The following is a 27962-nucleotide window of genomic DNA, read 5'->3' on the forward strand; positions in this document are numbered from 1 at the left end:
AGCAGTTTACAGACATCAATATCCGATAATCCTTGCTATCCTTGCTATGTTGTGAAGAATACTATCACTTTTGCAGTTTTACAAATGAGATAAATGAGTACTAATGGAGTGGGGACACTTGCCCTGAGTTCCTTTACTGAGTGGCAGAGCTGGAGTGCCACGTAAGCACGTAGTATGGCTCCTAAGCATGCAATCTCACCCAAGATGCTTTGCTTCCTTTTCCCCAGCTCAGTGCCTGGTTCATGCTAAGTGCTCAAGAACTGTCTGTTGAATAAAGAAAGGAATGCATGAAGAAGAGTGTTTCAAGTGTATGATAGAGAGAAGTATGAAAAAACTTGTAAGACTTCCTTCCATGTGGTTAAAAAAAAAAAATCTGTCTGTGCATCAGTGAAGAACCTTCATAGTGTTGGCAAAGTAAACAACCTCTTGGAGTTTTCAAAATGGGATTTGCCCTGCATGCATTTAAAGTAGAAAGTTCTCGGGGCATCCCTGCAATTGTGCATCCACCCAGACTTGAAAGGCAAGTCCCCCCACCCACCACCGTCCTTCTAATGATGATAGGACCTAGACCTACTCCAGAGGCACTACATTCAGCCTTCTGAACAATTTCATCAGCATCATGCCCGATCCTTATTTCTTAACACCGTAAGAAGGAACCCTGACAACCAGATTCTGGAACACAGCCCAGGTCCCAACAGTGCTTGCTGCAACAGGTTCCCATGATTTGCGACACGTGCTCGGGATGGATGACGGCGGGGTTTGCAAGCACTGCTGTAAAGGATGCTGAAGTGAGGAGTGCATGGGCAGAGTGAGCAGAAGAAACATGCGAACCGACAAGTTGGGGCCAGACAGAGGTGAGGAAGACACAGCTAGGAAACCACAGCAGCACCGGTAGCGGCGGCGGCGGCGGCGGCGGCAGACTAACCTGTTGGAGGCTATTTACTGTCAAGAGGGTTTGGCAGAACTTGCAGGGCTAGAGGAGGGATTTCAGAGGTGGAACCAGAACACTGGAGGTCACAGTGACCTGCTCGGTGAAGACAGTCTGAGGCTGTTTCTGCACAGCCCAGCAACCGAGAAGTCAGCCCTGCTCAACAACTTTGAAACACTCACCCAGCCGACCTGATGTGTTTGGGTGCTCACTGCCGGTGAGTAGGTGAGTGCACGCAATACTTTCTGTAACACAATCGTAAGGAATGGAAAAATGAGTCACTCACTTCCAAATTTGTAACTTACCCATCAGAACTAACACAGTGATCGGCAAGTTTGCCTGAATAGCAATTCAGTGGTTTTTGCCTGTCTTCTCTTTACTTAAATATCTTCTTTACTCATTCTTTTTCCTCTACTATTGATAACATCCAGTATGTTGTCAAGGCATTGGCTGTGTAATAGTAAGTCATTATATCTCAAGTTCCCCTGAATCAGAATTCCCCAGAATGCATTGTAATGGAATCATATCATGCATTCAACTTGTTCAAATGTATATAATGTAATTAAAAATGCATCAATCTTCCTACAATTCAACAACAAAAAACCTCTTGATTAAAAAATGGGCAAAAGACTTGAAGATACATATCTCCAAAGAAGATATACAAATGGCCAATTAGTCCATAAGAAAGATGGTCAGTATCACTAATGATTAGGGAAATGCAAATCAAAACCACAATGAGATACCACTTCACAGCCATTAGGATGGCTATTATAAAAACTGAACACCACAAAACCAGAAAATAACAAATGCTGACGAAGATGTGGAGAAACTGAAACTCTTGTGCAGTGCTGGTGGGACTGTAACATGATACAGCTATGGAAAACAAACTGGTGGTACCTTAACAAATTAAAAACAGGATTACTATATGATCCAGCAATTTCAGTTCTGGGTATATACCCAAAAGATTTGAAAACAGGGACTCACATATTTGTACACACAGATTTATAACAGCATAATTCACAACAGCTAAAAGATAGAAGTAAACCAAGAATCCATCAGTAAATAAATGGATAAACCAAATGTGGTATACACATACAACAGAATATTATTCAGCCTTAAGAAGGAAGGAAATTCTGACATCTGCCATAACATGGTTGAATCTTAAAGACATTATGCTAAGTAAAATAAGCCAGTCTCAAAAAGACAAATATTGTGCAATTCCACTTACACGAGCCACCTAGAATAATCGAATTCACAGAGACAGAAAGTTGAATGGTGGTTACCAGCCATTAGGGAGATGGGAGTTAGTGTTTAAAGAGTCCACAGTTTCAGTCTGGGAAGATGGAAAGAATTCTGGAGATGGGTTGTGGGACGGTTGCACAAATATGTGAACACACTTAATGTCACTGACCTATACATTTAAAAATGGTTAAAATGGTAGATTTTGTTATGTATATTTTACCACAATTATAAAAAATGCATTTGCTAATAAATACTGTACTTTACACATCACATATGTACACATATTGCATGAGACTGTTTATATAAATGATACACATTTTATTATAACTCATGGGTAACTTATGAGGTTTTAACTGGTAATTTTTATTGTGTAATTATTGATTTTACAAGCTGAATTTCTAACCTAATCATTGTGTACGATGCAACTGCACTGAATATGCTCCTCAAATTTTAAGAAGACTGGTTATGGCAGAAGGGTGAAACAAGGCAGCCTAGACATATGTTATGGACGAAAATATAGGGCACAGTATGATAGATAATTGTTCAAATCCCCAATAGTTTTCTCTGAATTCATTAGGTCATTAAGTATCCAGATCTCAAATGACATCTCCATTTCAGTTTTGACTGAGTAGCTATGGGTATCTGGGTGCCTTTTGTTTGTAAGAATCATTGGTCAAGATTCCAGCCAAGGACTTTTATTTCCTGGAAGTAAACGACAAGGTAAGTCAGCTTTATGTGAGTTCATATTGCTTTATGGATTTTTGCTGACAAAACACATCAAAATAGATTGCACATAAAAATTGGGGGTAAGCATTATAACCAGCAGTTTAAAAGGAAAATGCATGAAAGCCATAATAAATTGGAAAGTTCAGTTTTATTACTTTCAAAAATTGTGTCAATCATCTAATCAACTGTCAGTTTAGCCATCCCTTTGTAATACGTTGTTGAAAACTCTACCATTGTCTACAGTCTCATTCCTAAAGCACCCACACATTTTTCTCTTTTCAACATAAGGAATTCATTTTCTACTCATAGTACCTTTTGCTGCAATCACATTCAATTCTGTGGGTCTTGGTGACAAAGTAGCCCTGAGAGCTATTACTGGAAATAGAAATAGGAAACAGTGGGATCTCTGAGCCTGTTAACTTCCTTATTTCAGAATCTTAACAGGAGAGTGCAGATGGGTCACTGGGAAAGAAAAGCCATGTTTTGAAATGGCGAAAACTTCTTCTCAAGCATAACATCTACTTTGCAGCCACAGGAAAGGATATAATCCCTCTTTCCAGGTAAAAATGGCAGAACTCAGTCACAAAAAGGCTTATTTCTGGCCCTTTTTAGAGTCAATTAAATTCATTTCTTTTGACAATCTAGAACCAGAAGAAAACCTCCTGTGTTTAATGTACTGTGCAAAGAAACAAGGAATGGGCATCGTGTGTGTCTTTAAAGGCAATGGAAAGTATTGGCCATTTAACACAGAGAAACCTCAGGGGCACATCAGAAACCCTGCAGCCAAAAGAGGAAGGGCTTATCTTGCCAGTCTTCCCATATCCTACATAGAAACTCCTGGTGGTGAATATGATCTAACTCTAACCTGAGGCTTAGTTATGTGATTGCCATCTCTCTTATTCTATGAAAGACAACCCCGGCAGGATATTGGAATGATTGATTCTGTACTTAGAACTGAGATTTCAGTTGATAGCGTTATCAGAAAATCTGAAAACCATGCTCCCTGGTCTACCTGGAAACTTGATTTTTTGCCAACAGGGGTATCCATCAAGGAGTACCTTTCACTTTAAAAGCACCAGCGTTTCAATACTGAAACTCTGAGTTTCAACTGAAAGGGAGAGAGGGAAAGGAAAACAATCATATCTATATCCAGGTTACGCATCTCATTATTTTACATTTATTTCATAAATATTCCTAAACCTTTCTCGAGTCCTCTACATGAGATCCGTTCTATGGGAATAAATGTGAAGACTTCTCTCCCCCAGGCATCTGTCCAAGTGCCAACAACAATTTCTACCTCTCTACATCTCATCACAAAATATCTCATGTCAATTGGAGGCATTGGGACTGTCACTCTTAGAAGACAGGGAGTCTGTCTTGTTCAAGCTTTACCTCCTCAAGTTCTGCATGTGGCTTTGCCAAGGTGGGCAGTCATTCACTGCTTGCTGAACTTGAACCTTACCGCAATATGCTTTATTTATCTCAGCAGCTGTCATCTTAGTGGATTTCTCTGAAAAAGCTGCTTGTTCAAAACATTGTAATAATGAGGATTCCAAGAGCTGTTGTTGTTGTTTTTTAAGTAACCTAAATCTTAAGAACTTTAATTCTTGGCCTTACATGTAACAACTTCAGTAGCTCTAAGTAATTATTTGCATTCTATAGGTGCAGATAATGTTTATTGGCTTATACAAGGGTTGGAAATGTTACAGCTAGGAACATGGCCCATATTTTGTGATGACTACTCTTATGATTTACCATACTTTTTAATATTTTCAATGTTTTATTTTCTCATATTGGGGAAGAATTAATTTGGTGATATTCTGTGATTCATGATACTGGACAAGACTCTATATGCAGCAATGTGGAGAGAAAGTTCCCATAATTCTAGGCAATGAGTCAGATTCCAACAGGTCTCTGTGGCTGTCTCTCTTGACTGCCAATGTGTAGACAGGATGATTAACTCAGCAGTTACTGCAGGCTTGGTGGTATGTAAGAAGTGAAAAAAGCAGTGCCTCTGATTCCCATGTTCAACACAGCTTATCATCTCACTGGTGAGATCAAAAGAACAGATAGGAAACAAGATACTGAGAGTTTAAACCATGAGGCATCAGCTACTTCAGCAAGGATTGGGCAAGCCTCCTTGAAGAAGTGAGATTTAAATCAGGCCTCGCAAGAAGACTATACTTTGAAAATACAGAAGAAAACTCATGGGCTTCCCTGGTGGCGCAGTGGTTGAGAGTCTGCCTGCCGATGCAGGGGACACGGGGTCGTGCCCCGGTCCGGGAAGATCCCACATACTGCAGAGCGGCTGGACCCGTGAGCCATGGCCTCTGAGCCTGCGCGTCCGGAGCCTGTGCTCCACAACGGGAGAGGCCACAGCAGTGAGAGGCTCGTGTACCGCAAAAAAAAAAAATCAACAAAAAAAACCTCACTACAGGATATAGAGAATAAAATGTAATATATTGTGCTATTAAAAAAAACGATAAGTAAAATATACATGGTTTTAATTTTCTCGTGTTTGAAGAAAGAAACACAAGAATCTAAAAATGTGGCTAATCATGAGCGTGATTGATATGAACAGGATGGAAAAGCAAAATCTAAATGTAATGTTTTTGTATTGTTCTGATGTCTGAATCATATGGATTATTTACTCAAAAGAGTAAACTAAATTTTAAGAAGAATGAGAGAATGCATCCTAAGAATTTTCTTCTCTAAATGCAATGAAGTTTAAGAATTTTGGAAGAAAAATGTGTTCTGTGCGCAAAAAAGTATGGAAAAGACTGGCTTAAACAAATTTAGGAATTCTTTACTTCCAGGTATTTCAGAGAATTCTGTAGGCCAGTTATCATTGTTAGTAACCAATGGGTAGTTAATACTTGACAGCATTTGCCAAATGTATCCAAATTTACTTTCTTCTTTTTCTTTCTTTCTGAAAGCACCTATTAATATCTTAAAGAGCAAAGTTTGAGAAATCCTATCCTATATATTAAAACGGCATGTTAATAAAACGCTCAACGAGGCAAAAAAAAATGTGTGAGAGTGAGAAGGAACATGGCTGCTGTGAAGAACAAGGATACTGATTTGACTGAAGGGGTGAAGAGGTCAGGGAGTGATGGCCAATCACTTTGCATGTGAAGAGTAAACACATCATCCTTGGTACCCTGAATAGTGCCTGGTACACAGTCTGCCCTCAATTACTGTTTATTGAGTTCAACTGAAGCAAATTAGGAAAGGTTTTTCAAAATCAAACAGAGGAGTTTAGATTCAATATGATGAATTAATGAAGACTTCTTGATCACAGAAATGTCAAGGTTTAAGTGATCATGCTTTGGGAGATTGAGTGTGGGAGCAGGGAGCACATCAGCTTTGGATTCAGGTGAGCTTGTCTGTTTTTATGACCATGGGCAAATTGCTAAACTCTTCTGAACTTCATTTTCTTCATAAAGAAATGGGGAGGTAACACCCATCTTTTAGGATTAATGTGAGGATTAAATGAAATAATACATGCCTAGTTCCTAGCATGGAGTCTTATAAATTCTAGCTATTTTTTACTAGCTGGACAATGACATTATAAGCTAGTTGAAAAACGGAAGAGGAAATCAATAGGGAAGTAAAGGCAGCCTGGAACAGGGTGAGGGTAGTGTAAATGCATAAGAGAGACTCAAAGATAAAAAACCAACAACAGGATCTGACTTTTAGAAGGGAACTTTCTACCTTTAAACATAATCGTATTTTCCCAATTACTTTCTTAAATATCTTTTAGAGGGTTCTGACTTGATCAGCAAAGTCTTTATGGGGTTTTCTTTTTCCTTTTTTTTGACCATGTTGGGTTTCGTTGCTGCACGTGGGCTCTCTCTAGCTGCGGTGAGTGGGTTGCAGCACGCGGGCTTCTCATTGCAGACGCTTCTCTTGTTGCAGAGCACAAGCTCTAGGTGCGCAAGCTTCAGTTATTGCCGCACGTGGGCTCAGCAGTTGTGGTGCACGGGCTTAGTTTCTCCGAGGCATGTGGGATCTTCCTGGACCAGGGCTCGAACCCATGTCCCCTGCATTGGCAGGCGGATTCTTAACTGCTGCACCACCAGGGAAGTCTTATGGAGTTTTCTTAAAAAACAAAGAGAACATATTTTCTGGGGCAGAAAATAAACATAAAAAGTGATATTCTTTTTTTAAAAATTAATTTTTTTATTTTTGGCCGTGTTGGGTCTTCGTTTCTGTGCAAGGGCTTTCTCTAGTTGCGGCAAGCAGGGGCCACTCTTCATCGCGGGGTGCGGGCCCCTCACTATCATGGCCTCTCTTGTTGGGAGCACAGGCTCCAGACACGCAGGCTCAGTAGTTGTGGCTCACGGGCCTAGTTGCTCTGCGGCATGTGGGATCTTCCCGGGCCAGGGCTCGACCCCGTGTCCCCCGCATTGGCAGGCAGATTCTCAACCACTGCGCCACCAGCGAAGCCCAAGAAGTGATATTCTTAATAGAGGGGCACTTTGAAAGGTCAGCACTGTATTCCAACCTCATGGATTAATTTACAAATGTAAAATGGTAACGAGTTTTCTAGTGAATTAAAAGAGCAGTGGTTTATTTTGGCAAATGATTATGTGGAGGATTCCATCCTAAGAACCAGCACAGCCCACCACGCAGATTTATAAAAAATAAGTATACTTGAAGAAAAGTTTAAATATGAATTTATATTAGCAACTCATGCTTGCTTAGAACGGTAGTGCTAAGGAAAGAAATGTGAATGTGTCCTATTAAAGGAATAATAGCAGGCTTCCTGCCAAAAGTGGCACTGTCCTTGCCTGAAGCCTTTTTAAGTAAGATGTGTCCCACCTTTACTTCCCCAAACAGGAAAAGAAAGAGATAAAGATGAGTCATTATGTTCACTCTGTTAACAAAATGATAAATTTAACTAGAAAAGAAGCTTACATGAAAAGTTTATTTTTCCTGAAAAATCATTTTAACTTTTGGCTTTACCTAAGTGTCATGAGAGATGAGCTATCTTTCCTGAGTCATACAGACTCAAAGGAAACGGAACTGGTCTTTGTTGCCAAAAAAAAAAAAATCAGAGATAAATATTCAATGAAGCTGCAGAGTTATCTAAGCTGAAAGAGTGTAGAGCACATGTGATTCCTCCACAGCCACCCATGAATAATTCCTGAGCACAACTGGGTTTTTCTTTTCTTTCTGATAATCAGACCCCAACACAGAAACCATGTGCGGGTCTCCACCGCATTGGTGGAGACTTTGGAATCTGCTTTGAACAACGGTTATGACAAACTAGTGCCATTGTACAAACTCTTATCCCCAAGCCTCTTAGCAACCTGTCTCCAATCATAGAAGGAAGAAAAAGGATCTAAGCATGCCACTCTCTTATTTAAAATCCTTCAAGAAAAATCCTTTGAGGATAAATTCCAAACACTGGAATATGTAAAGGAGTAGATTTGAGTCCTTTCTACTGCTTAGGATCTCACATTGTCCCCAGTAAGTAGCTAATAAATGGCTAATGAATGGCTTGAGGTTTTCTGATTTTTCCTCCTGGTCAGGTTTGGAACACTCTCTCCCTTCTACACTCATCCTAGAGCAATCAATGGTAGTGCCATGCTATTCAGAAAGTGTTCTTTGATCATCCCCTGCAAAGCCCACCAGACTTAGTGCTTTCGTTGCATCTCTCTCATACTACTTATCTCTTCTAATCACATTGTGTTTAATTGCTTTCTCTCCCACTAGCTTATGAACTTTGTGAGAGCAGGACTACGTTCCTGTATCCCTAGCACGCAGCACAGTTTGTGGCAGCTAGTAGATACTGGCAAATAAATGAAGTGAATGAAACTCAATTAGATTTCCACTACAAATGGCTTAATCCAGGTTTCAGAAACAGCTGAGGTCAGTGACAATTCTTAGGTACATCTAAGTTTTCCATAGATCATTGAGGCTGTTCAGTTTCTCAGTCTAGCTCCCTTGGAATATATAATATTTTTTTAAAAATCTTTCTCTTTACTTCAAATTCTTTCCCTATATATAGTATTTTTAAAAAACCCTTTCTCTTTACTACAAATTCTTTCCCTACGTAAGAATCACCAAGAAGACACTTGAACTCTAGATAAACCAGGAATTTCACATTCTTGGCAAACACTTCAAGGTTCTTTCTTCCCTGAAAGGAACCCTCTTCTATGAATCTGATAGAAAACTATGGTCCTTTTCTTATTCTCCTTGCTAGAGGCCATTTAGTGAATGCAGTGTGGCTTTTCTAGAGAAATCTGAGTGACCGGTGGAAATAAAACAAAAATACCACTGGAATGATATCAATCAGACTTATACCAGGAATATAAATTTCTATTCATCAGTCTCCTCATTTCAACATGCACATTGAAAAAAATGAAGGTTTAAAATGGAAATGTTGGGGTGTGCCTGCCCCTTTCGTGTGTTTGTAAACTGCTAAGATGCAACAGAGACAGGGAAGTTTTTACTACTTTTGGGCTGAGTGACACAGAGATGAAGAAGGCAGCTTCTTTGTTTAATGATAGTTTGATAAAGCAACTTTATTGTTCCTACTAGTGGCTTTAGAAAAACATAATCCCCACCTAACTGCAGAGTACATATATTCCCTAAATAAACTTACTATTCTCTTCCTAAATAGGATTGTCTTAACAGTAGCACATTATATTCATCAAATATACACACACATATATGGTATTTATGTATGAGTGTCTGTGTGTGTATGTAATGAGTTTCCATGACTGTAACCCAAGCCTGCTCCCAAGATTATCCAAAACTTATCACATCATGTTGTCAGGAAGAATTCAACATTCTAGAGTCATCCTTTTTCTGTTTGTACAGTCTAACTATATGATAGTGATTGGGGTCTGTAGCTATCATTTGCCTTCTGAAATTACTTTGTCAGAAGCCGTATGGCTTTTTGTACCTTCAGGCATTATTTTTCTTTTAATTAAAAAAAAAAAAGTTTAGGTGTGGTATTAGAAGTTACCACTCAAGAGTGTTCAAAGAGACCACATTTAATCAGAGTGAAAGGAAAGAGTAACATGGGGTAAGTTGCTCTAGGCTTATCCTTCATGTTGTAGCCAGACTGGACTAAATGTCTCTTGTACTGGAGCTCTTTTTAAAAGACATTTTTGCTGTCACAGAGTGTGTGGAATATGAGGGTCAGATCTCCCCGTGACTGTCTCCCTCCACCATTCCTAAGCTTAGATATGGACCGTGAACCTGTAGATGGAAAGTGCCTCTGATAAAAGAGGAACCATCCGGAACACAGGCTTGCCCACAGAGGAAGAGTTCTGACGAAACAGCCAAAAATCAGGCTCAAATATCCAGCCTCTGCCATGTGAGTCTAAGGGAATGGGTTTATTCCTGTCGAGTTAAGAAATAACTCACAAGGCAGCAGGGGAACCAGACAACTCTGTTTCTTCCAAGAAGATAATTGAACTATTGGCCGTTCTTCTGGAAAATAACCCCACATTGGAAGGGTGGGAAGAGACCCAGAATTCCTTACCAAAACGCTGCCAAACTTGAAAAATAGGAAATTCTGTCTTGGAAATTTTATTGATTTAAAAACACATTTGAATGACATTTAAAAAATCAGGGTCATGTTTGTCAGAAATTGAACTCAGGTGATCCTGAGTATTTTCATGGCAATAGATTTTTAAAAATACAGAAAAAATAGTTTTATTTATTTTCAAAGCTAGGGTTGTAATCTCCTGAAACCTAATACATAATTTTGGCCGATATTTTCATGTAGCCTCTTTCTTCTTCAATGCCTAGAGATACGCAACTATAGTAATGATAAAGTCCTTCCATGCAAAATAGCTTAAAGTTTAAAAATATTTCACAATATTTTTTCAAATTAAAAATGAACTGAAAATATTTATCACACTATTCCTTTTTTTTGACCAACATGTCTGTGTCCTCGGGAGTGAGAAAATGAAATTAGTGATGATTTTCCTAATCCAGAATAAATTTTCCTTTTGCCTTGCATGTATTCTAGCCAGATGAGTGGGCAGTGATTTTGAAGGTTAACAATCTGCTTCCAGTCTTAGAAAGCAGGCAAGTCCCTAAAGAAAGAAGAAGAAAAAAAAAGCCTGGTCAACACAGACTTGAGATCTCCGTTTAGAGTTATGGGAAGTGCATGGACTTTAGTAATAAAGAGGGAAAAAAAAATCCTGGCTCCGCTATTTATTAATGTTGTAATCTTAGGCAAATGGCTATTTCTGGCTGAGCCTCAGTTTCTCTGTTTTGAAAATGGAGAAAGAAACATCTCCCAGCGAGGGCCTGACAGTTAAATGATTTATTGTCTATTAAATACCTAGCTTGGAGCCTGACTCATGCTGTGGACTCTCAACCAAAATTATTTCCCTTGCCCTCTTCTCTCCTTCACACTATTCTTGCTTTTTCTTGCTTTCTGACTATACTGACCGCTCCTTCTCATTTTTTTTTTTAACTGAAACTAAAGGAATGAAAAGCTACCCTGACTTCTAAAAGTTAAGAAATCTGTGGTGCAACAGGCACATCCTGTCTCTGTGTGGCTTGAGTTATTCAGCATTATTCGTCGATCCAGTCGATCCATCGCTGCTTCTAAGCACAGGATCATTCCTGAAAGTTACTCCATAGAAGCCCTTTTAGGTAAAACATTTCATTAATCCCAGCTACTCCACTGCAGAGTAATATGTGATCACTGAATTCTGCTGACCTAGCAAAGTCATCTCTAACTTTATTTCTGATAGCCTTCAATTAGGATGGTCCAAAACAGCCTGAAAATATTTAATGCTGACACTCTTCCCCAAAAGCAAAACCTTCTGTAGGGTCTTTTCTGTGACTTGTCCTTTTATGTCAGTAGATTTGACAATCTTTCAGCACGGAAACACAAAGAGGGAAAAGGGGAGGGGGATAAAGAGAGAACCCAGGAGGGGAGTTGGGGAGAGAGGAAAGAAATCACAGAAAATTCTCAGCTTCCTGAGTGTTACAAATTGTGTTCCAAGTCATTTGCCCACATTTGTCGCCAGATAGCTGAGATCTGTAAGTAAAGGTTGGAAGGACTGTCCAAAACAAACAAACAAACAAAAAACCTTTATGTCAACACAGCCTCTGTTTTTGTGACTGGGGCTTTTAAGAACAAAATATCACTTTTCCTAAAAAGCGAACTCTGAAAGTAACAGTATTTTCAACCCCAAGTGTCCCCCCTCCCCGCCCCTGCCTCCAGCAAATAAAGCTTCAGAAATGCAACACCTATCAAATATTTCCTCAGAAATCCCAGATTGCTGGGATCATAAAGAGTTCTACTTTTTTTTTTTTTCTTTTTGACATTTAGACAGATTGAGTTTGAGAGAGGAAGTGACTCTGAGTCCAGACTGCCCTGCACCACTGTCAGAGGAAAGAACTGAAGTCAAATGAAGTGATAATATACTGTAGAATATTTAACAGAGCGCAAGGCAGAGGAAAATGGCAATCTGGGAATATACAACTGATCCCCAGAATAGACAGTCTCCAGTGCCAGAACAGATGCCAAGTACAGTAGATCATAAAATGGTAAAATTACCTCTGCCCTGTGGGCTGTGTGTTGACACAGGGGAAATAGCTCCCCAACAGTCAGAGGAGCCGGGTCTCAGTTCCCCGTCACAGGGATCATTTGTCATGGACTCTGCCAACTTTCCTTTCTACTCCTTTCTGTATAGTCATTGGTGAGAAAGCTGTAAGTAACCCCCTTAATGACTGCTACATGCTGCCGTGGGATTAATGACAGATAAAGTACTGCTCTGAGCTCTCGTGTCAGGTTGTGAATGAAATCAGAGGGTTCTGTGGAGGATATTTGCAAAGCTCTTTCCATTTCGTGGAAGACTCAAGGTGACAAGGGACATTTAGATTTCTCTCGCAAGGAAAGATAAATAGAGTGACAAAGGAAAAATACACCCCCTTCTATGTGCTTAATAAGCACCTGCCACCTTCTGGGGGAAAGGGGTAAGAATGCTTACGTGGTGTCTCAGAATGATGTAAAGGTTGAACAATAGGCCAAACAAGCCACAGAGAGAGGAATGATGCTTCCAGGGGGAGGTATCTGTCCAAAGAATACAGCTACCTCATCTTCGTAGTGGAGCTGAGACTTACATTTGAAGAAGTTCTGTCTGTCTTTTTGCTGTATGGGTAAAAGAGAGTATCACTGTCCCTCACCTCTTGGCAAATTTTCACTGAATCTTTGTGCTGTGCACTTGACTCTTTGCTAAACAGCCATTGAAGGCTGAGATAATCATGAACAGAAAGAAGTAAGAAGTTTTTGTCCTAGGTTTCTTTTTCTTTTTTCTTCTTTTCCCTTTTTCTGCCTTTTTACCTTCCATCATTTCTATTTTTTTCTTTCAAACTCAAAGACACTCTGTAATATCTTATACAAAGGACAAACAAAGAAAAATAAACCAAGTGAAAGAGAAGGGGTGGATAGATGAGTAAGGATAAATGACCAAAAAAAGAGCCAAAAGAGGGTTCCCCTGGTGGCGCAGTGGTTGAGAGTCCGCCTGTCGATGCAGGGGACACAGGTTCGTGCCCTGGTCCGGGAAGATCCCACATGCCGTGGAGGGCTGGGCCTGTGAGCCATGGCCGCTGAGCCTGCGCATCTGGAGCCTGTGTTCCGCAATGGGAGAGGCCACAACAGTGAGAGGCCCGCGTACCGCAAAAAAAAAAAAAAGAGCCAAGAGAAACCAATGCAGAAAGTTTGCCTGGGACCATTATGTTATGAGACGGTATGCATTCAAGAATATATATATACACACACTATGGAAAGTTTTCTACTAAGAAATGATTACTCTTGGTTCTTAAACTTACAAAGATGAAGTGATCTTAAACCCTGGCTGAAGTTTTTGCAGATGTGTGAATCTATACAGTTTCAATAAAAAGTTGCTGTTAGTGGAAAGTTTAAACTGCTATGATGTGAGGCAGAAACTAGAATAGGAAGAATGGTTTGCCCAGAATTTCTATTCAGATCTTGTGGTTTTCAGAATAGAAGCTTGTTCAGTCTTGGTGAAAAGGAACTTCTATTTCAAAGAAAAAAAATTATAAAAATTTCAGAACACTTCTTCATCAAATAATTCTTTTTCTTTTGCAGTCCGCGGGCCTCTCACTGTTGTGGCCTCTCCCGACGCGGAGCACAGGCTCTGGACGCGCAGGCTCAGCAGCCATGGCTCATGGGCCCAGCCGCTCTGCGGCATGTGGGATCTTCCCGGACCGGGGCACGAACCCATGTCCCCTGCATCGGCAAGCGGACTCTCAACCACTGCGCCACCAGGGAAGCCCAAATAGTTCTTAATAAAATGTTAATTGATAAGTTGAAACTAGTTTTCTTTCAGATTCACAGAGATTTTAAAAGTGTTAAGGAGATAATTATATTGGCAGATTAAGTTGGATATTTCTCAAATATAAAATGTTTAAAAAAGCACTTCCATATTTTATATAAACCAATGCATAATTTGGATTATCTTTTCCTGGTAGAACATACTGATAAGCATAGAAGGAATTTTTAGTATAAAAATGGAAACAAATGTTTTCATTAACAGTGAAATTAAATTTATTAAATAAAATTCAGAAATATACGGGAAACTAGAAAAAAGGCTTCTTATCACATAAATACAACTGCTGTTGACACTTTGATGTGGATCCTTTCCTTTATTTCTCTATGAATTCATTCTCTTAAATATGTTTTGGTTGTAATTATACCCCTTGCACAATTTAATAATAATAATAATGATGATATCCATAAGTTATTAGCATCCATAACATCCCAGATACATTATCTACTTTACATTTAACCCCTAAATTAACCACATAAAGTAGGAAGATGAAGGAACCGAAATTCAAACTTGCCAAAGATGACACGGCCAGTCAACGGTGTAACTGAACTTGAACGGACTTTTTTCTTTCTATGCTCATTCCACATCATTACATCTGTCTGTGGAATTTGAGTTTCAATATGAGAAATAAATGACATTGTATCTACAAGAATATCCCACTTTTAATAAGTACAAATTTCCCAAAGATAAGTTTCAACACAAAATTGCGGTGCTGTGATAGAACCGTGGTGGACAGTTCACCTTTGTGACAGCTTCAACTAAAAATCCAAGTTAACTTTTTCTTTTCTGTTTTTTTTGGCTAACAAAAAGGATTTGGGTTCATGCTAGAGTATGCCCATTTGTGAAAACAGACCTTTTTTTTTGCTCTGGGAACTCTGCATTTATTGCTAATCCTTTATCTTACATACTGTTATGATTTTAATTTTGATGGAGTTGTAAGATCCCATCAGGGTATTCCCTTGTGCTGTGTTCTTGAACGTTTATTATATAAAAGTAGAACAATTTTCCTGTACAAAGGAAAAGGATGGGAAAAGAGAGGCTATCTGACAGTCTCAATTATTCAGTTTCTCGATGATACACAGGGCACTATTTGAACCTGTAGCAATTTGCTGGCACTGAGAGTATCAAAAGCATATTCAAATGGATGAGAGGAAGGATAACAATTCCTTCTATTAGACTGGCAATTGACCATCTGCTTCAGAAGGTGGTGTTTAACCTGCAGGTAATCATGGGGAAATAGCTTGATGATGTGTGTCAGACTTTATTTTTTCTTGGGTGGGGGCAGGGTGGGATGGGAGTGGTTAAAAGTGCAGACAGACAGCTGCCCTCCCATTCTATTAGAATCATGGGCACATTCAGTACGTTTTAAAGCACCTTCTCCCAAAACCAACCAGAAAAATAAAGGTACTGTGTTTAATACTCAGTTAAATAAAATCAAACTTAAGCTCTGTTCCCTAATATTTCCTTAGCAAGATAATTTCTAGCATCAGATGAAATTTACAGTGTGTTACTGGTGTTCTTCCATTCCTCTTAAAGCCACCATCTGAGGGCTAAGATGGTTAAGGCCAAAGGAATTATTTTGAAATTTTTATTTATGTATTATTTCAGGTTTTTTGGAAGTTATTCAGAGCTTTAATTGGATATAGTAAAATTCTGTGCACTTTTGTGAGGGAAGTATGCTTTTGTCAATTAGATTTCTATCTTCCTATGTAGCCCAGCATAAGGGAACATAATACTGTTAGATAACAGACTTCCAGGTGGCTGCAGGTGAAGGAGTAGGTTTGATGTTTTTAAAATAGTAAGTGACCATGGAGTCATCTTCTTTGTGTTTAAATGTTTCTTTTTTTATTATTAACACAAAGTTGTAAATCAACTCTACTTCAATAAAATAAACTTAAAGAATTTTTTTTTGTTTTTAGTAATGGGAATTTTTTTTGACCCAACCTGAAAGGTTTTTTTAATTGACAAATAAAATAGTTGGACAAAGAAAGAAAAAGAGTACTCCCAGATTCCCAGCTTGAGCAAAATTTACACAGGAGTATTACACAGGCCTGTGCAGTAACTACAGCATCAGGAACATCCAGTGCCTGGAATTATAGCAGTTCCTCCTTGAGCTTGGGTAGTGCAAAACTCAGAAGCACAGGGAATTTCAAAGGCATTGAATTATTCTATTATTTACCCCCAATACCCTCAGCAAGTGTCACTACCAACACAAAAGTCATGGTGTCTGTTTTATAAAGTATTAATTTATAGTCATTTATTCATTCAATTAGCAAATATTTGGGGCAACCTGCTCTGTGCCAGACACTGTTCTAGGTTCTTGGGAATGCAAGAGTGAATGAAAACAAACAAAAACCAATACAAAAGAAGAAAAAGAATTCCCTGCTTTTGTGGTGCTTACATAGTAGTGAGGCAAACAAGCACTAAAGAGATAACTAATACATGTAGAGTATAGTAGACAGTGATAAATGCTAAGAAGAAAAAAATAGATCAAAGAAGGGGATAGAAAATGCTGAGAAAGGGGGTGCTAAAACGTTAGGGAAAGTGACATTAAAGATCCCAAAGAGGAAAAGAATGAGTAACGTAGCTAAGGGAAAAATGGCTCTAAACACATACTGTACAAATACAGTGGCTCCTAGGCTCATGTGGATAGCATACTGGATACCACAGACGTAGGACGGGTCCATCACTGTAGGAGATTCTAGTGGACAGTGCTGCTCCCAACAAAAGGAAAAGGCAATACAAAGGCTCTGAATTGGAGAGCAACAGAGAGAGCAACGAGGAGGTCAGAGTGGTTGTAGCTGAGTAAAAGTCGGGGAGGGAAATAGGAAACTTGGTCAGAGAGCTAATGAAGGACCAGCACGCACAGAGCCTCTCCCAGGTAAAATTATATATATGTGGAACAAATATTCACTTTTATATTGAGATTAAATTAAACATATTTTGCTGTTTCATTGCTCAGACACAAATAGCTTCGGGTGAGAATTCTTTTTCCCTTTTTCTGTTTTTTGTTTTCCCTTCATTACCTTGGAAGGTAAGATGAGATTAGACTTCAAGGAGGAAATTGCAGGAAAGGCATTTAAGAGAAAGAAGAGGTGAAGATGAATCAGGCTGAAATGAATAGTTACATTTTTGCTTACAATCTGGCATAACTGCTCTCATGATGTAACTACGAGGAAAAAATGCTTTTAAGTATAATTTTCACATAAATCAAGCAGCAAACGAAAAGAAAAAAATAAACTTAATATTGCCTTTAGGATTATCTACAGATAGGTGAAGGACCATGTAGGAACATTTTATTGGAAAATAAGTAGATATTATGGATAGGCAGAGAAGATGAAAATTAAGGATGGCTGAAATTTCCCTTTCAATACAATTTCTCTAAAGGTTTACTATTAATGATTTTTTTCTTTCGTTTTAAACAGACCTTAAATATACCCCAGGGAGAATAAACTCATGTAGTCACAGTCATTTCAATGTGAATTAATTGATCAGATCACTTTTCTTCCTGGCAGAAAATCCTGGGAAGGCTTTAAGTATCTGATGTCAGAAGTTTGAAAAGAAAAGGATGGAAACAAAGACAATAAATCTTACTATTTTTTAGGAGCCAATTCAGAGAATAGTAAGAATCTGCATAGATAAAATTTCTGGAAATCCAGGTTGTTTCGTGGCAGGTTCTGAAATATGGATGAGTTGACTGCACCGTTCCATCAATTCCTGTATCTTTCCTTGGACTTGATCCATAGGGAGGTAGCTAAGAGCCTGGCAATCTCTCCAGGAGCCAATGGTATTGCTTCCTGAGCTTCTGGGAAAATGCTTTCTATTTTATTCACCCCTCCACATTTGGCCAAATAAGTTTATAATGGGAATAAGGATGGCAGAGCAACTTGGGAGAGGCAAGGAAATGTAGGGTATGAGGACAAGGAAACCTGGAGAATCCATCCTTCTATTTTTTGGTCCCATAACACCCCTAATATTACCCTTTGGATTCAGCCATCACTAATTTGTATCCTCCCTGTCTGTAATATCCATTCCCTTTCCAGTAGTTTGTTCCCATTAAGGAGTGTTTAGGAGCTGGCTCCTGGAAAACTATTGAGGGCTTTACTGTATTTCTGAGTGATGGAAAGCATTCCTTTAATATATATATAAGTAATACGAGAACATGTCTTGGGAGGGACTTTGTATAGGAAGCTGTGCAAACAGTGAAAAAATGAGTATTTCCCCAGAGGTGAAATGGCAGTCATATTGCAGTGGGAGCAAAAGGGTATTTGACATACCAAAAGGAGCTCTCACCAAGCAGGCATGGGTGTACATATCGGCTATAAAATACCGTATCTTGTGTCTTAGACTAAATTATTTGTCATGAAGATAGCTTGTCCCATTGATTTTGATTTTTCAAAGACAATTTTAAGTGCCTGGAATAGAAAACAAACAAACAAAAAAAACCAGAATGCTCCTGGAATGCTGGAATGTTTGAAGTATTCTGTATACGACCCAAGAGTAATATATGCCCTAAGTATTTCTCTATAAAGATACTCCACTAAAACTTCATTAAGCAATAGTGAAAAGGGAATGAAGCATTCTATTCCAAGTGATTCAAGTTCCATATAACACTAGCTAAAATTTGGGGAAACTTACTCTGATTAGCACTTTATATGCATTATCTCATTTAACGAGTGCCTCAACTCTATGAAGTATGTGTGATTATACCCATTTTTTTGCTAAGGAAACTGAGCTACGGGATCACACAAGTTAGGAGCCAAGTCAACATTGCAATCCTAATACAGTAAGTCCCCTACATACGAACGAGTTCCATTCTGAGAGCCCTTTCATAAGTCCAATTTGTTCCTAAGTCCAACAAAGTTAGCCTAGGTACCGAACTAACACAACTGGCTATATAGTACTGTACTGTAATAGGTTTATAATACTTTTCACAAGAATAATACATAAAAAACAAGCACAAAAAATAAAGAAAAAAATTTTAATCTTACAGTGCAGTACCTTGAAAAGTACTGTAGTGCAGTACAACAGCTGGCATACAGGGGCTGGCATCGAGTGAACAGGCAAGAAGAGTTACTGACTGGAGGAGGGAGAGGAGGTGGGAGATGGTAGAGCTGAAGCATCCTCAGCAATAGGAGATGGAGGGCAAGCTGCAATCTCACTCACGCCTGACGCGGATGGCATTGGTTCTGGTTCCTTGCTGGATTCAATTCTATCTACCCTCTTGAAAAAATGATCTAGTGATGTCTGGGTAGCATGTCTGGGTAGTAGCATGTTCGCATCTTTGAAAGTTCACAACTTGAAGATTCGTATGTAGGGGACTTACTGGAACAGAATTCGGTTCCCTTGTAGCTTGGACTCTGGGAGAGGGTCAATAAAGGGCAATCAAAAACCACTATTGCAAATATCATATGATATCGCTTATATGTGGACTCTAAAAAAAGGATATAAATTAACTTATTTAAAAGACAAAAATAGAGTTACAGATGTAAAAAACAAACTTATGGTTACCAGGGAGAAAGTGGGGGGAGGGATAAATTGGGAGATTGGGGTAGACATATACACACTACTATATATAAAATAGATAACTAATAAGGACCTACTGTAGAGCACAGGGAACTCTTCTCAATACTCTGTAATGACCTATATGGGAAAAGAATCTAAAAAAGAGTGGATATGTGTATATGTATAACTGATTCACTTTGCTGTACACCTGAAACTAACACAACATTGTAAATCAACTATACTCCAATAAAAATTAAAAAAAACAAACCACCATCGCAAAACTACTCTGATACCATCCTAGACCTCCAGTGGCTCAACCAGTTCTGCAATAGACACAACTGGGTAAAAACTTGACAATTCGAGTTCACTCACTCTCCAAGGCTCTCACTGATACCTTCTACTCCCCACCAAGGCTGTCATCGTCTCTAGTCCCCCCCTGTTGTTCTTGTCATAAATGTCCTCCCCTGGAACGCCTGACTGTAGACCACCCTCCCTTGCTTCTTGCCTCTGGAACACAAGTTTCATTTACCAGCTTCTATTATAGCCTCCCAATGTTGGCAGAGGACTCTTTTTCCTTTGCCCTCAACTGGAACCTAGTTTTCCCTGAAAATATTGTCTCTGTGGCTTGTACAGTTGAGGCTCCTCTTTCTGCCAGACCTCAGGGCCAGCTGTGTGGTTAGCACTGTCCTGAGTCCCTATCACTAACGGAGAACTTGTTCACTTCCCTGCATGTTTATGTCTGCAGCTCCATCGCACCCCCAAACCTCCTCACGGCTGTCACCCAACACACTTCCAGTGACTCTCCTTTAAAATCGGGATTCTGAGACCAACATACTTAAAGTTTCTTTTTAAAGTAAATTTACTGATGTAAAAAGAAGGATAAATGGAAAGAATATATTTCAGGAGATGCAGAGCTATGACAAAAACCGTGAACTCTGGGACACCCAGACTTAGAATAAAAAAAAAAAAATCCAGGGCTTCCCTGGTGGCGCAGTGGTTGAGAGTCCGCCTGCCGATGCGGGGCACACGGTTTCGTGCCCCGGTCCGGGAAGATCCCACAAGCTGTAGAGCGGCTGGGCCCGTGAGCCATGGCCGCTGGGCCTGCGCGTCCGGAGCCTGTGCTCCGCGACAGGAGAGGCCACAACAGTGAGAGGCCCACGTACCGCAAAAGAAAAAAAAAAAAATCCAAGCTCTTTAATAAGCATTCAAGAGCCTACATCACCTGGTTCACGCCTGCTCACCTCTTAAACATCACCCTTCATCACTCCATTCCTGACCTTTAACACCTTAGCTGTGCAGAACTCTGAGTGGTTAAGAGAACATTCCAGGCTCTTTCTTACACCTCTTTGACCCGTGCTCGCACTCCCTCTTCTTTGCCATCCCAATCCCAGACCAATTTATTTGGCTAACTCCTAGCCTTAAGACTCAGTCAGTGATTATTTTTCATAAGACCCTTGACTCCATCAGGTTAGCGGTGGTGGTGGGAATAGGAATTTAACTCTATAGCCATCTCTGTCATGCTCTCCCTTCATGGTTTCACAGTCATCTACTATATGTCTGTCTCCCCACTAGACTGTTTAAAGGGATGAACTATGGTGTAATTTTCCCTTTCCCCCCAGCACATCGTGGAGTGCAGAGCACAGAGCAAACACTGGATGAATGCTTGTGCAATGAATGGATACCACCAATATCTTCAGGGGAAAAGACTCACTTAGAAATAGCTTTCCTTTTATTATTCCTTTTAAGTTCCTTCATCATTAGGACAAGGTCCTAAATGTGATTTCCAAGTTGTAATTTTGCATTTCAGAGACTAAATTGATGTTGTGATTTATTTTTTCCAGAAGCATGACTGCCTTTTACATTTAGGGCTGAGCTGAGGAAGCACACACATGAAAGTTTTGTTTGCACACTCAGGACATTTAAAAGTGCCACATTCAAAAAATCACATGCTCTGAAAATCTCTACCTCTTTCATTTTAAAGGACATTCATGGTAGGTTCCCCCCTGAGTAAAATAAATGCAAAATCAGTATGTATCGGAGGGTACGTTTAAACATTTTAATTGAACTGCTAACCTAATCAACTCCATCATCTGATATATGCCCTCTCCATTCTCATTTCCTGAAGCCAAGAGCAAGAAGTATGTCTTGTTCCAAGATGTGCATTACGTGAGGGTCGCTTAATCAGCACATATAGGTTTTTGTCTTCCGATAGACTTCCTTCATTATCTGGACTCCACTTTGCCTTTATTCTCCCCATAATTTCCAGAATCTTTGTTAGGCTCCTACTGAGAACTCCAAACGTAAAGGGGGGTATGTTTGGCCTCAAATAAGAAAAGTTCTGTGATCTCAGAGGCATTTGCCATATGGGCTCTTACCGAGGCAGACACTGGAATGCTGTCTTAGAAGGCTCCGGAATGTTCCCAGAGACACAGGCATGCAAATTAGAAGTTCGGCCAGGGCGGGGCTGATGTACTGTATGCATTTGCCAGAGGCTTTACCAGAATACTTTGTGGCATGAATTGTAAACTTTCTTTCAACAGCAAGAACAAGGAGGACACTATAAGCCTCATTGTTATAGAGACAAGAGTTAGGGGAGATAAAAGGATATGCTTTTAACTTACGTTAATTTATATATAGTGTGCCTCCTTTCATTTCTTTTATTGTAAAATTTGGATAGCAAAAATAAGTGAAGAGATCTTCCCTGGTGGCGCAGTGGTGGGAGTCCGCCTGCCGATGCAGGGGACACGGGTTCCTGCCCCGGTCCGGGAAGATCCCACATGCCGCGGAGCGGCTGGGCCCGTGAGCCATGGCCGCTGAGCCTGCGCGTCCGGAGCCTGTGCTCGGCAACGGGAGACGCCACAACGGTGAGAGGCCCGCGTACCATAAAAATAAATGAATAAATAAATAAATAAGTGAAGAGAAAAAGGTTTTCAGTAAAAGAGGAACATAGTTTCAGTTAGGAGGAGGAGAATGCTATTTTTTGGAGGGGGTAGCTCTGTAGAATGCTATCATTGGCACCATCACCATAAAGAGAGTAGTCACGCAGTCTGATCTCATTGCTCCTTTGGAGGTTCAAGTGTTTACCATGTTCTCAATATGCTGTAAAATGGTAGCATGGCATTACTAGGGTGCCAGAAGGCAGCGCTGGCATTTCTGCTGGTGCAAGGTTTGCAGAAAGAGACCGAGAGTCTAGCCACGAACCTACTGAAGTTCAAGCAGGTGCTGCAGATCTAATGTAACTTAAATGTCCATAGCTACAGGTCTCAGAGAAGTTAATGAATTGTGGTTTTACAAGAAAATATACATATAAATCATCACCTGGCAGTTCCAAAGATAAAAATGAACAGTGAGTTGATTAGCAAAGACTGTTTCCCTACCATCCTCCGTCCTACTTCTTAACTATCCCCAAATGTTAATACTTTATACCTAAAGTGATCATCTAAAAAATTATTTACAAACGGCTCTTTAAAATTACAGAGAATTTATTGCATGAACCTGAATAGACTATATATAAAATAAGTCCCCGGTAATATTTATTGACTAGCAACAATTTAAAGAGTGCACAAAATTGCATGTTGAAAGTTCCTAGAGACAATCATCTTTTAAAAGATCTAATGAATTGGAGAACCTGTGGGTAGATCACGTTTTCAAAATCAGAAAGAGAATCATTTGTAGAGCTGAAATTAATTCTTGGAAACAATACTTTTATTACTTGATATCCTGGACCCAATTCCTTTAATTCAGTAAATAGTACAGTAGAAATGCCCGACAAAGTTTTAAATGTGTCATAACAGTGTTTAGTAATATTTGAAATATCCTGAGGGATATCATAAAATTATTAATTTGACTTTTATCTGAGAAAAATCAGAGATTTTAAAGCTACAGCTCTAATATTAATATTCTGAGCAGAAAAATGTGTAATTAATTAGACAATAAAACTTTGAAAATAAAGTGGATCAGAAACATTTTTTTCAAAAAGTACTCAATAATTCAAAGGTAAGCGTAGGACACATTTTCCCCCAAATGCACATAGACCAAGATAAAAATCTACACTCACCCATTGTCGGTCACCAACCTAGTTGGCGTAGCATTTGTAAAAAATAGGGCATGAGAGTTAAAAGTGTGAATAAATAATTAAAGATTAAGGACCAATTCTTAATGCTGAAGTACTGGTTACTAGTATTTTTTTACTACCAGGAATGTTCTTCCTATAAACATTTTACCAGAATATTCTACTTTAAATCATGTATTACTTTAAGCAATAATTCATCCTTCCAACACCTGTCAATTCATCTATTTCCTAAATCTCCATTATGCTTTAATTCTCTGCTTTTGGCTGCTGTGTACTTACAGCTGTTGATCATTATGGTTACAGCTGGCCTGTAATGAAGTAGTCTTTACAAAAAGAAAAATTATTTATGTTTCTTCTCATGTTCCAGTGGACATTAGCTAAAGCAAGTCCAGAAGTAGATAGCCAGCCCTGTCCATGCAGCTGGTTAGCAGAGTTACACACTGGCCTGGAAATCACTCTTTCTGCAGCTAATTTGAGTTTACAAACATCGAATAGGGAATATCATGTGTTGTCAGCTAGATTCCCTGGGATTTACACATGTGGCAAAACTACTTGTCTGTATAAAAAAAACAAAAGACAACCCCTCCTCCCCCCCCAAAAAAACACACAAGTATTCACACGTATTTGGAATAAGAACCTTTCAAAATATAGCTATGTAGGTGGTGGTAAGTTCTGGTTGCCAGTGTCTCCCTAGATTAATATCAGGGTGATTTTATGTACAACTGTCTGACAGTAGACAGTGGAACAGGTTATTACATCAGTGAAGTAACCCCAAGTATGCAAATTGCAACAAAGGGGCTTTTTCTCTTAAATAAAATAGAGAATCCCTGGAAGTCCTGAATCAGGATGAAAACAAATTCCATCTCTATCAAAATTGTTTTCTAAAATGATGTCATTGTTTCTCTACATATAAGCCATGAAAGTCAAAGAACTGATACAGTAGAATTTAAATAATTAATCACACCTGTAATCATGATTTGTCATTTCACAAAGTAGGAGTCTTTCTTCATTTCATCCCATCATCAGCCCAGTTACCCAACAATTGTTGAAAGCAGTAGGGAGAGCAAATTAAAATGAATCTACTTAGCATTTGCCAGAGAAGCCACAAATTAAATACTCTCTTAAAAGAAAGAAAGCATTTCAAGCCTAAGAAGAGAAGTCAGTACTGGTTGATGAATATTTCCACTTCAGGTTACACGTATGTCATAAAATCTTTCATTTGCCGCTGTGAAAATTGTCAGCAATCTTTGCCTTTTATCTGGTTCATCTTGAAAGCCACAAATGGCATGATTTAACTGTTACATGGCCTTGGCATGGTAACAGTGGAAAAGTAAACTGAGCAAAATAAAAAACAAAGGCAATGATAAACTTTAAAACAACTAACTCATCTCCGAAAGGATGGGGAGAACTAGAAAGATCTAAGGACAAAAAAAACAAAACAAATCGGAAGCTATTTTGTAAAACAGATTCTTTGGGAGGAAAAAAAAAAGATGTCTGAAGAATAGAGCTAAGAACCTGTGGCAGCAACATATCTTAGGCTTTGACATCAATATTCTTAGCAGAGTTGGCTGCCCAGGACTCTGAACAGAAAGCTCGGGCTGCTGAATGCAGCAAGCATTCACCAGTGTAGCAGGAACCGACTTGGGATGTGGTATCTCTAGAAGTGGGTCTTTTTTTTTAAGACAAGTTTTGTTTGTTTTTTTTAAAATTCTTAATACTTATTACAGATATTAGACATTTCTCTAGTGTGGGCATGTTAACTCTTGATGTGCTGGGCAAATTCCAGTTTGGGTACTGTGCTTTAAAAGCAACAGAAAAATCTGGAACTCCATTTCATGTAAGAAAGCATATGGCTTGAAACTAAATATAGTTTGAACATATGCAGCATATTAAATTAATTATTATAATTTAAGCGATTTGAAAAATGTCTTCTGTTTTTATGACATATGCTTCTAATGATTCACATTACCTGTAGGTACTTCAAAAGCATTGGGATTAAGATTATCTTCAGTAATTAGGGCGTCAAACGATATGCTGGCTGTATTAGGGAAAAGGGCCCTGTGAAAGTGGGCCACAGACCAAAATCATACCCTTCAAGACAGATGGGAACCAAGCCTCAAAATGGTCTGCAATTGTACCATTTCTAAGTACCATGCTTTAATGCTGTGAGAAAATATAAGGGCTGTATCTGAAGAGCTTCATACAATATTTGTACCTGAGGTTAAACAAAATGTACATCTTTGTTCAAGGGTAGTCCTACCCTTAGAGCCCTCATTTCTACCTCCTAGACTGTTTTATGTCAGATGTGTTTTCATGCTCTACTACATCTGAATGCTATTTAGGCATGCTATTTATTTATTTACTCACTCATTTATTTATTCCACTAATGTTTACTGGACACCCATATGTTCTAGGCACTGCCCTAGGTACAAAGGAAATGTAGTAAAGAAGAGAAATAAGGTCATTTTCCTCTTGTAATTTCTATTCTGGTGGTCAGATGGACAATAAAAAAAGAAGAAAAGAAAATTAAGTAACACCAGATATGGAAAGAAAAATCAGGAGAGACCGACTGGTGGGAGACATGAGCTTCTTTAGTTTGGGCCGTTCAAAGAAGCCACGCTCAGCAGCTAGGTGACATTTTGTTGAGACTTCAAGAGTGAAAAGGCAGCAATGGTGTTTTTTAATCTTGGGGAACAGCCGGTGGAGGGACCTTGAGCTGGAAATGAGTGGTTCAAGAAAGAGCAAGAAAGCCTTGGCTCCAGCCAAGTACGTGGGGAGGGAGGAGAAGAAATGAAGTTGAGCATCGTGTAGAAGTGAGATCATACACAGCCCACAGTAGGGAGTCTGTATTTTATTTAACCTAAAATAACAGCAATACCATAATGATGCTAATAGCAAGAGGTAACTCACTGAGTGTTGCTATGTGCTGGGCACTGCGTTAAGTACTACCCATAACCTCATCTACTCATTCTCACCATCCCTACTTCATAATGGGAAAGTGAAGCACAGAGAAATGAAGGACCTTCCCCCAGTCACCCAGCTAGGAAGAAATGGAGTCATTTAATGATAAATACTCTACCCCTTAAATTTCACAGAAGTTGCAAACACCCAGATGATAATTCTTAATCCTTCCTTTTAGCTCAGGCCCTCAAATATGCATTATATACCCACTCTCTGCAAGCCATTATATTCAGCACAGCTAGAGTGCTATCTCAGACTTTTATATGTGTCTGGACTCATGTCTTACAGGGACAGGCCATGTAGGAGATTATATGGTAAACTGGGAAAAGCAATAGACTCAAGCATTACCATTCTGGTTTGACAGGCTGAATAGAGTAGGGGTTAAGAGCACCTGATTTTGTGGCCTCAGACAAATTTTTTGACCACTCTAAACATCGAATTTATCTATTGCTAAAATACAGATAATAATAATATTGCTTACCTCATGCAGGTGTTTATTCATTCATTCAACAAATATTTATTGAGTGTCGTCCACTGCTTTATGCAGTTTACATTCTATCGGGAGAGGCAGAGCTCAGCCATGATTAATATATGGTAAAATGTATAGCAAAATGTATGGTATGTTAGATAGTATTAAGTGCTATGGAGAAGAAACTAAAGCATTAAGAACAACAAGCAGAATCAAGATGGGGGAAATGACTGCCTTTTAGGTGGGGAACCCCATTGAGGAATCACTGACAAGATGACACCTGAGGAAAGATCGTTAAGGAAAAGAGAAGACCAGAGGCAGAGACTGAGCTGAGAGAGAGCTTGGTGTATTGGAGAAGGTCAGGGGAATGGAGTGTGTTGTAGGATCTACTAAGGCAGAGTCATAATTGTGGTTTTTACTCAGGAGTAAAACGAACAGCCAACGGAGGGCAGTGAGCAAATGAATGGTATAATCCGACCTGTGTTCTGACAAGATCACTCTGGCTGCTGTGTTTAGAAGGGACTGTGGTGGAGAAAATACGGGCAGGGAGACCCCTTAGAGACTGTTGTGATATTCCAGGTAAGAGACTATGGTGGCTTGAATCAGGATGGTAGCCATGGAGGCGGTAAGAAACAGTCATATTCTGGATATATTTTGAAAGTAGAACAGACAGCATTTGCTGAGGGATCAGCTGTGAGATGGGGAAGAAAAAGAGGGCACAAG

At 39.3% G+C, this 27962-nt stretch overlaps 1 long non-coding RNA gene across 1 annotated transcript in view; it reads left to right on the forward strand.

Annotated features, from left to right (window-relative positions):
• Positions 1 to 791: 791 nt before the first annotated feature.
• The window catches only part of LOC132508240 (uncharacterized), a 46024-nt gene continuing 18853 nt past the window's right edge, over positions 792 to 27962 (forward strand). Inside the window, exon 1 of the long non-coding RNA XR_009536486.1 lies at positions 792 to 1153. This is a non-coding gene — a long non-coding RNA (uncharacterized LOC132508240). The remainder of the gene's footprint in view (positions 1154 to 27962) is intronic.

The sequence above is a fragment of the Lagenorhynchus albirostris genome, chromosome 17 (assembly GCF_949774975.1).
Source record: "Lagenorhynchus albirostris chromosome 17, mLagAlb1.1, whole genome shotgun sequence".
Classification (NCBI taxonomy): Eukaryota; Metazoa; Chordata; class Mammalia; order Artiodactyla; family Delphinidae; genus Lagenorhynchus; species Lagenorhynchus albirostris.